The following is a 10,548-nucleotide window of genomic DNA, read 5'->3' as shown; positions in this document are numbered from 1 at the left end:
GGGTTCGCAGGATGGGGCTGCCAAGCCCTTCAGCAGCTCAGACCCACTTTTTCAACTTTTTTTTTTTTTTTCTGTCCCCATTCCTGCTGCTCCAGTTTTAGGAGCCACGCAGTCCCCCGCTTCGGGTCCCAGCGGGGTTTCTGTTTAAAATCAGCCTGATCCTCCTCCCACTGCTGCTTTAACCCCCTTCTCCTCTCTCCGAGGAGGGGCAGAAGGGCAGTAGTGGGAGGGGGGTCCCTCTCTCCCAAAAAACAGTACCACGGAGCAAGAGGAGGATGCGAGTGGCTTGGCTGGGTGTCCAGACACCCCCAAACCACAGAAATCCCCTCCCGTGACCACCCAACCCTATATAAAAGATTCACAGGGATGCTTCTCTCCCCCACTGCCCCCCAAGGAATAAGTTAAAGTTGGTTTCCCAGACCCCGGTATAGAAGGAGGGCAATTTTGGGGCTTCCATCCCCAGCTGCCCTCACATCCTACACCACACGGAGCTGGGGAGCATTCACCAGGCCAAGAGCACCCCGGGGCCAGGCAGGGAGGGGAGAGCACCGGGAGCATGGCAGGAGAGAGCCGGGAGAACGCTGGGAGAGCACCGGCAGCAGGCGAGGGCTGGTGAGGAGGTGTTTTTCCGAGGGCATTGCTCATGTCCAGCTCAAACCAGTACAAGAAACCAACCTCCATTTTCTTTATTTTGTGGTTTTTTTCAGACTGTTAAAAAGAAAAAAAAATTTTAAAAAGAGAAAATTACAAAAAAAAAAAAAATCCTGGTACATGAAATAAAGATTTTTTTTTTTAATATAAATTCATCCTCGTTTATGTGGATTTATTGGTGGGGGGTTTTATTGTACCACTGTGCCAGAAGAGTACCTGGAAACCCAGCAAGAGACTCAACTATTGCAGACAGCTTTATGCTCTTCAGCAGATGGTCTAGCTTCAACTGAGCTTCTCAAGCTGGTTTTTGAGATACACAGAGGAAGGACGAGGCAAGAGGACCAGGCTTTGTCACAACTTTACTTGAAGTAAGTGTGGGTAAATTTAACTCATACATGTGGGCTTTCCTTGCTGCACTCCAAAACATCAGCTCCAGCCCCTGCTCAGCCTCCAACACTGCCCCTCCTGATATGGTGTTGCCCCAAGGGATGATGCCCCAAGTCTCATCTGAAGACAGCAGCTTTCGTGGTGGCAAACCAAGAAAGCACCGGCAAGCTTTGAATAGGCACAGGATTGAGAGCTCAAAGAGGAAAAAGAAAGTGGTTCTGATGTTGTTCCAGGGTGTTGTTCACCACTCAGGCAATTTCTGAAGATCTCCTCTGTAGCTGGGCTCACAGCAGCTGCCTGATGAAAGTGCTCAGTGTTGGAGTTCAGAGCAGGGATTTATTCGCAGCAGAAGCTGCAGACCCAGAAACCGGATAGGTGGCAGCATGGCAGGGAGGTGAGAGCCCTGCAAAGGGGACCATGCGTGTGGCATGTCCCCACTCTGGCCCTCCCCACACAAACCCCTCCAGCTCACGCTTTGTGCCCCCAGTAGCACCTCACACCTCCTGTCAGCATGCACATTTCATGGGCCAGCCAGCAGGACACTTCACCGCCAAGGTAATTGGGGGCACCCGCTGCCCCATTTCTGCTCCCCCTCTGGGGACCCTTTCTGGCAGCAGCCTCACGAAGAAGGAGGGCACGAGGAGGGGAGAGGCAGCAAAGCAGGACAGGCACTGGCTCTGGGGACACCAGGGAGCTCCCAGCCTTGACACACACAGGTCTGGAATGCAGCTGCACCCCCACCCCATCTAGCTCACAGACCCCAAAACTTTTTCATCCCCTTCTCACTCTGTTGGCTGGCTCTGAAGCCATCACCAGTGCTGGGAGCCCCAACACAGACATGAGTGGGATGAGCTGAAGAAACCTCCTCCTCATCTTCTCCACCCTCCCTGCAATGTTTCCAACCCTGGCCTGCTGCAGAGCTGGGGATGAGAACTCCCTCATGGTTTTCTGCCCCTCTCCACTTCCAAGCCAGGAGATACAAGTCCACCTCCCATGAGATGCTCTGCCTGAAGTGTAAGGCTCAGCCTCCTTACACTGCTCCATGAGATGCTCCTTCCTCACAGGGTGCAGATGGTCTTACTTCTCTGCATCTCCCCTTCTCCTTCTGGCTTTTACAAGGTGGGGCGAAGGACAGGTGAAGGTGAGGAAACAGAACCAGCCAGAAATTAGACATGGGGAATGCTGCTCTGACAGGGCCAGCCTCCGCACCATAATAATTAATACTAATACTCAGCACTTTTACAGCACTTTTCATGTTCAAAGCACTTTACAAACATTAACTAATTAATCTGTCATATTAAGTGATGTCTTAAAGGGGACATTGAAAGCAAAGGGCTTGTGCGTGGGTTGGAGCCCTTATTCCCCTTTTCTACTGTTAATGCTTAAGTGGGTGTGAGACCAAAAAATGTGACCCTGTGCCCCTCCTGGGTCCATGATTGTCTCTCCCAGTGCTGGGGCTGTGTGCTCCAGTAGACCCTGGGTATACCAGGGGTGAGAAGGGCACCAGGGTCTTCTCCACAGCACTGAGCCATTGAGGTCCTGACAGAGACTTGTGTCTGAGACATCAGTTAAAACATTTGGATTTGGAAAAGTGCCCTTGTCCCAGTCCCAAGCCCCAGCAGTGAGAGAGGAAAGCCAGCAGGCTCTTTGCAGAACAGCAGGAGCAGAGGTTGCAGCAGGGAAAGTCTGCTCTGATGCCTCCAGACAGGTCCTCTTTGTGCTCTGGTCCTCAGGGTTATGTCCAGTCCCTTCTTTCAGGGGATGGAGGAAAGCAGCACCTGGGCCTAGAGGGCCCTACAGGGCCCTACAGGGGCCAGTTGCTGACAGCCCCTCCTCCAAATCTGCGGACACTCTCTCAAATGCTTTCCAGGGATGGGTGGAAAGTAAGGCAGGGCATCTACCAGGGAGAGTGCTGCCCCACTCAGAGTGTGCAATCCCCTAGGATGACTCTAGTGAAAGATCTCAGCTCAAGAGGACATGCTTTGACCAAGGGATGTCAGCCAGTGCTGGCAGCAGTGCCAGGTCTTCCCTTGCTGTAGAGGCACCACGGCTGAAGATGGGGCTCCTTCTGGGGGACGGTCAGGGAAGAGAGAGCCCTTCCTGCTGAGTAATGCTGGGTCCTGGCACTGGTGGGTCTGCTGTTAACGTGTGCTTCCCGTTCCTCTGCTGCCTCTCTCCTATGGACCACAGCCAGGGCTGGCTGGGCTTTGCTTCTGTGGGAGATGCTCTGTGATCTCCTCATGTGGGGAAACCCAGATACTTGGCTATTAAATTAACCCCAGGCATTTAACAGCAGCATTGAAATGGTTTAAACACCTAGGAGTGGTAATTAGTAATAATGGTTTGGTGAGGGAGGAAATTAAGACCCAGGTATGGAGCCCAGTACTTTTCTCTGCAGATAATTTTTAGTGCCAAATGACTACAGAGAGAGGCCAAGCATCAGACACACAATCCTACTGTCTTGCTTGTGTGTGAGGACAGACACAGCAGGGGGAAGACAAGCCACGTATCTGACCTTTCAAAAGCCATGCACAGGGGCCAAGTGTGGAGAGAGGCTCAAGAAGGAAAGCTGGTGGAGAAAAGAAGTCTGTGAGGAGGTACAGTCCACCTAACAAAAGCTGCTAGGTGAGAAAGGCTGGCAAAGGATAGGCCACCTGAATGTTGTGGAGGTCTGTTTGAGAGTAGAGGTGGCTCCAGATGATTCAGTATTCCCTCCCCGTGTGCCTTCCAGCTGCTGGGGGCTTCCCCCCTCCTCTATCCAGAACCTTCTGGAAAGCCCCTGGAGAAAGAAAGAAGAAGCAACAGTTTAGTTACATAGGGAAGTAAAGGCAGAAGGGAGGTAAATTTTAAGAGTAGCCAAGCACCTATAGAGATTAAGGGGATATGCCAATTGCTCCACACAGCCCCAGAGCAGCTGTGCAGTCAAAATGCCACATGGAGAGCAGAAATTCCCCTCCATAACAAGAGAGGGGTCAGGGACATGTCCCAAGCACATGGGACAGGTCCTAAAAAGACCTTTTCCTGGAGATCTGTGCTCACAAGGGTAAGGAAGGCATCTGTGATGCCCCAGTGTCCATAGAGGATACTCCATCCTAAAGCCACCAACCACCAGCTGGTAGAGGGTCACTGAGAACCTGCTGGGCATGGAGCTGCAGTGAGGACCCCGTCAGAGGAGCCAGGACCCCGACTGGCAACGCTGCAGGAGAGGCAGGAGAGACCGATGGCTGGATGCTCACCCAGCCCTTGTCTTCCCAGGCTGCACATCCCAGCTTTGACCTGGCTCTGACAGAGCCAATGCAGACATGAACCATTCTGGCAGAGCGTTGTCATTTGTGCCAGTTTTACACCACGGAGAGGAGTAACGTGCGAATGACGCCAAACTCTGCTGGCCTCATTTCACTTGCCCTTTATTGAAACCTCGAGGCCTTGCACCCTGGGCGGGGAGGGACAAGGGTACAACTGCTCGTGTGTGCAGCCAGGCCTGGGATGAGACGGCCTCGGCGTCCTCTGCAGTGCTCAGCTCTTGACATTGCGGAAGGTCCGCAGTGAAGGAACTGGCCGGACCGGCACCGGCAGCTTCAAAGGGGTCAAGATGTACAGGGATGTGCTGAGTCCCAGAAAAAGATCTGCAAGGGCAAAGCGCTGAGCTTGGGAAAGGGATTTTTTTTTTTTTTTGTTACTGCTGCTCCTCCTGCTGCTCCTGATCCCCTCGGGGATGGAGAAAACAAGGGGCCTTGCTCTCTAGGGACCTGTCAATCAGAATCTGCCAACACCGTTTAATTTGCTGAATTTATGGCTGGCAGGAACGCCGGCCTTGCTGACTATTCCTGAGCAAGCAGTGCCATCCCGTGGGACGAGCTCAGCACAGCAGCAGCGTCTCCAAGCTGCACCATGCAGGAGCAGCTACGCAGCTCCGGCAAGAGATGCAGCAGCAGGACCCTTGTCCGGTGTCCCATTGGTGGTCAGTGGTGGCTGGGGACTATTCATTCCCCCTCTCCTTTCAGCAGGAAAGTTCAGAGGGGACACAACGATGTGACTCACCTGGATACAGCAGTTCAGCTCACTCCCAGCTAGGACAGGCTCCAGGCAGCCCAGGGGCAGGTATGATTTTAGGAGGGGAGGACAGACAACAAAGCTCTTACCCTGAGTTTGGTGTGGCCATGAGGCTGCACGTCCCAGCAATCCTCCTCACCTCCCCTAAATTTTGCAGCTCCTCTATCTCTGGCTTGCACTGGAGATCCTCCAGGAGTGTTTAGCAGGGAGATACCTCATGTGTGCAGAGACAAGAACAATTCCATGGAGCAGTTGCCAGGTCAGGGAGCCCCATGGCTGCCCCATGATTCCCCTTGCCCCTGCTGCTCCCCTGAGAGTCTGGTGCTGCTTGTGGGCCTTTCTGGGGAGTGAGCAGTGCAGGGAATGTCCTTTCATAGCCACTTCACACCCCCTCCTGCAAAGGCCATGGCACAGTCTGGACCCAGCCTTGGAAGTCAGCTGTGACCTTGGGTCCAGAGGGACAGGCTGTGGACAAGGGAAGAAGACAGAAAGACCTTGGGCTACTGCAGTGGGAGCTTTCTGGAGCAAGGCTGAAAGTGCTCATCCCTCCCAGCTGCCTCGGGGCGCGTGACGCCTGATGGGGGACATACACAGCACGGCTTTGCCAGAAGGGACAAAAGTGCCCGGCTGGCTCCTCCAAAGACATAAGAGAGCAGATGGCATTGAAATCTGCTCAAAAGTAGAGGAAGGAATAGCCCCAAGGCTCTGCACTCCTTGTACCCAAAGAGGAACGTTTGTCACCAGCCAAGCGTGTCGGCCAGCCCCATCTCTGACTTACTGAGGAGAAGGGAAGAGAATGGAGACCATGGGCTCACTGGGCTGCTGCATGCCCGTTGCCACTGCTCTCTTCTGTGGGGACTTCCCTGAGAGGAATGTTATGCAGAGGTAGGGTATGCATTCCACTCCTTACTGCCTCGTAACTAGGTCTTGCACAAATGAGGCTCGACTCTGCTCCCTAGCAAAAATGGCATGGACTCTCCACCTCCTGACGTCCTGCTTAGACCTATTTGCCTGGCTGACATAAACAGTAAGCTTTCCAAAGAAGAGACCAGCCAGGCAGGAGCATTTTACAGAGCAAGTTTAGCCCTAAAGTATTCTAATTTTTCACAGAGGTTACCATAACACTGACAAAGTTGAAGGAAATAACTGTTGGTGCTTCTGTGCTGGGCAAGGTCCTTGTCAAGAAAGCCCATGTTGCCTGGGGTTCTGCTCACACGCACCAGACTCCTTTTCAGGGCAGTGATGAATATAACTCGGGCACTGGAGAGCCACAGGGCGTGGAGCAGGGCTCCTGCAGATGAAAAACAAATTGCTAACTCAGTGGAAAGATGTCACGGCGTGCCTTGCACCCTCCATCAGTGGAGGCCCCATCCCTGTTCCCCCTGTTGATCTACACAGCATTTCCCAGATGCAGCAGCCATGGCCTGCTTCTGCCTGTGTTGGCATGGTTCCCCATCACCACGATAGTTTGTCTCTCTAATAAACCTCTCCTGTGGTGAGGTAGGGAAATGTTGCCCCTTCCTCCTCAGCACAGAGGTGCCAAACTCCCACTGGGGGAGGGGGCTTACCGGGTTGGCCTGGAGGACGGCGGCAGAGCAGGGATTTGCAGCTCAGGCTGCGAGCTCCTAGGTTCACACTCCAGCCACTGCACCAGCCTTCCCCTCCTTCTGCAGGCTTGGAGCCAGCAGGGACGCTGCCGGCGCCAGCTGCTCTAATTGAGCTTTGTAGAATAAACGTGTGGAATTAGCCTGTTGGCTGCTGGGATAAAATCCAGCGCTGAGTGCAGATCAGAGGAAGCAGTCTTGCTGGCAGTTTGCGGGGAGACAGCTGGACTGGGGCTCCTTCTACAGCTTTGGAAAGGGCAGTGTTCAGCAGCCGAGGACAAGGACGGAATGTGATACGTGCTGCCTCTTTGATGATGCACGTGGTCCAGGCCCTGATGCTCAAAGCTACAGTAGCCTTGGGAGATACCTGAAGCTGGTGATAAAACTGGTCAAAGCCAAGCAAGAGACAGCGCTAATTCACAGAAAGACAATTTTTGGGTATGTGATAAGTTTGCAGCTTTTCCTGGTGGCATGGAAGGATCAGACAATGCGAGGCTGAGCTCTGATTCCAGCCTACAGAAGCAACATCATTTATAGAATTATAAAATTGTTTGGGTTGGCAAAGACCTTTAAGATCAAGTCCAACTGTAAACCCAACACCAGGTTAGTTTAAGAACCAGAACCCTGCCCTTGCCAGGTCTCCATCTGTCCTTGAGGGTGAGATGGTCCAGCCAGCATACATGGAGAGAGCACAGCACGGTGAGAGAAGGAAGAGTGAAAAGTGAAATATCTCACAATGAAAGCAATATCTGCTCCCAGGAATAACAAACTCAGCACATTCTCTGCATGGACCTTACAGTACGGACCTGGCTGGTCTGAAAACATGCAGCAAATCTGCCAGGTGTCACCTGCTCCCAGCCCCTCTAGATTGCACAGGCAGCAAACTCAAAATCAGACTCACAGCATGTGCACAGGGAAGTTGCTTTATAGCCATTTTTCCAGGGTTCCTGAAAATCAGATCAAGCATTTCCCCTGATTGAGCAACGGCCACACAAGGGGGTCAGGTTTATGGTTCAGCCTCCAGGGCACCCAGGAGAGGGATGAAGGTGCTGGAAAGGAGCACCCAAGCAAATCACCTGGCCTGGGAGAAGAGCAGATGGAAGTGGAATAGCAAGACGGAATGCAAAGTGGACATCCAAGGAAGGATGAAGGGCTTCCCAGCCTACCAACACCAGCCTGTGGCAAGAGCTGGTTCATATGCAGAGGAGGTTGGTTGCAATGAGAGCCCAGGAGCCAGCACTGTGAGCTGCTTTAAAGACAGCAGTGATGACATTGGAAGAAGAGTCTGACCTGCAGAGGTGTGTAAACATCAGGCTTCTCCGCAGGGGGAAGGTGTTAAGGCTGAAGACTATTTCCCTGGATTTCTGTGGTTGTCAAGAAGGGCAGGGCAGCAGAGACCAAGCATATGGCACAGTCAGATGGTATGTTGGTTGTTCAGTGAGGAAAAAGAACACAACTAGCTATTTCTGATGCATTTGTTGTAAGAACAAGCAGAGGAACTACTGGGAAATAGTGTTTTAATGTGAACATTAAGTCTTCTAATTCTCAGCTGCCTCTTTGTGTGAAAGTACAGTCATGCATGCTTGAAAGCAACCCCTCCTCTCTTAGGGCTTCCCAAGACATCTTCAATCAAGGCAGAGGTGATCTATTTTCTAGGAAAGGCCCCTATTAGGTTGGGCACTTGTGCTTGCTTTCCTTCATTAAAACCTGGCAAACCTCTGGTAACCCAGCCTGAGCTGCATATTGTCCACTGCTCAGCACAGAGCCAGCACACAGAGCAACTGGTGAGCCCCAAACCTCAGTGGAAGCTGATGGCAGTGAAGGATTGGGGCTGGAACAGCCACAGTGGTGGAACAAGCCCCTTTTTTATGGGTTTGCTAACACCAGTGCAGAGCTGAGAAAAGACAAAGTAGGAGACAAGAGTGGAAAACCAGATGGAAGCAATTTATCCTGGCTGTTCTCATGAGCATCTTCCAAGGAAGAGTGATTAGCCTTATTAACTGATTAAGTGATTAATTAACTGATGAACTGAAATTATGGATCAAGGATCAAATGATTGCAAGCGAGTGTATTTTGAGCACTTTTCCGGGAAACAAAGTCTCTCGTGTTTTTAATGAAAGGGAGGCTGGGCAGCAAACCCTTTGCAGTGGGCAGGGTCATTGGGATAGGACAAGAGGCAGGTGCCACTGAGGGGCCTGGTGACAGGACAGCACGGGAGGAAGGAGATGCAGTGCTGAGCACAAAGCAAGACAGACCCATTCCCTACTCTCTCCTAGTAAATCTAACCTTGATGTAGCAGCAATTCTTCAAGGCTGGATTTTTTTTCTTAGAACCTTCCTTCTCCTTGATAAGAAACTTGAAGGTTAGACCTGTTCCCAGAGGAGCATTTATTCTTTACTGGTCAGGCCCTACAAATTCTCTCCCCTCCAACCCACATTTATACCCAACTCTGTCACCAGAAAAAGGTTGTTTCATGGACTAAACCCAAACTGCACATGATCTGGAGCCCCCAGCATAGGAAGGACAGGGAGATGTTGGAGCTGTTGATTCCCCCTCCCTGGAAGTGTTCAAGACCAGGTTGGCTGGAGCTTGGAGCAACCTGGTCTAATGGAAGGAGTCCCTGCCCATGGCAGGGGTGCTGGAACTAGGTGGTCTTTGAGGTCACCATTCTGTGATTCTCTGTGATCTCTGGGAGACAACAGCCATGTTACGTTCTCTTATCCTCATGGAAGCTCCAAGTGCAAAGAGGGAATGGCAGATAAGAAGGGCTGGTGGCTTATCAGTCTTTCCATCATTATTTCTCCTCTTTCATTCCATGGTCTGGTTTCCTCTTCAGAAATTCCTGCTCCTTTTTATCACCATCTCCTAAGCAGGGCATGAGCATGGCAACTCTAGTCAGCCCTTCTGAGCCTCCCCCAGCTCTTTGCCCTGTGTGGGGGAGGCAAAGAGCTGGGCACTGCCAGGCTCATCTGGAGATGGGATTGCACCAAGCCACTGCCAGCAACCCGCCAGGCAGCTCCAGCACTAATGATGTTTGTCTCCAAAAGGGCTGTTCAGGTGAGACAGTTACAAATTGTGTTTGATAAACTGTATTTCTGTAAGTGGATTTTTTCGCTAGTGGGGAAAAGTGCTTTAATAATCCCACTTCTGATTAATGGCTGGGTGTCTTGGCAAAGCAGACACTGCTGCAGCTTCAGCTCTTTCTCAAGGAGGAATTACAAGTGGTAAATAAAGGAGAAAAAGTACACCTCTCTGCCTGGAAAATATTGATCTAGACTCTCCTTAGATAAAAGGTACCCAGTAAAATTCTCAAAAGAGGCAGTTTTTAGCTGATGAATTGAAGAGATCTGTAAAACGCATCCTGCTCTTTTTAGGGGCATAGAAAATTTCAATCACTCTGGCATGAGAACATCTGAGATGTAATGATTTATTGCCCTTGCTCCCCAAGAAGAAATATTATCTCAATTACAGAAACAGGGATCTAAGGCACATGCTGCATTCAATCACCTGTTCATGGTCCCCTAGAGATGCTGTAGGGCTGAATCCCAGCTTCCAGCTCCAGGTCTCCTCTCCAGCAGGTCAAGGAAAGCCACTGGGGACAGCACAAAACCCTGAACACCACATTGTGAATGCAGCAAGGCCAAGTGCAATTCCCATTCTTTGCACATCTTAACCTCTCAAAGTCAAATGTTTTGCAACAACCTCTAAAACACCAAATCAGTTGAACCATCACACAGCTACCACCCGAAAAGTAACTGCTTTTCTACAAAAGCATGAGATGTGTTGAAATATATTTTTATTTCAAGAGGCTGTGTGTGTGAGAAAATTAAAAGACACAGATTTAATCACGTTT

The sequence above is a fragment of the Heliangelus exortis genome, chromosome 1 (assembly GCF_036169615.1).
Source record: "Heliangelus exortis chromosome 1, bHelExo1.hap1, whole genome shotgun sequence".
NCBI lineage: Eukaryota > Metazoa > Chordata > Aves > Apodiformes > Trochilidae > Heliangelus > Heliangelus exortis.
Note: the sequence above shows the minus strand (reverse complement) of the source record.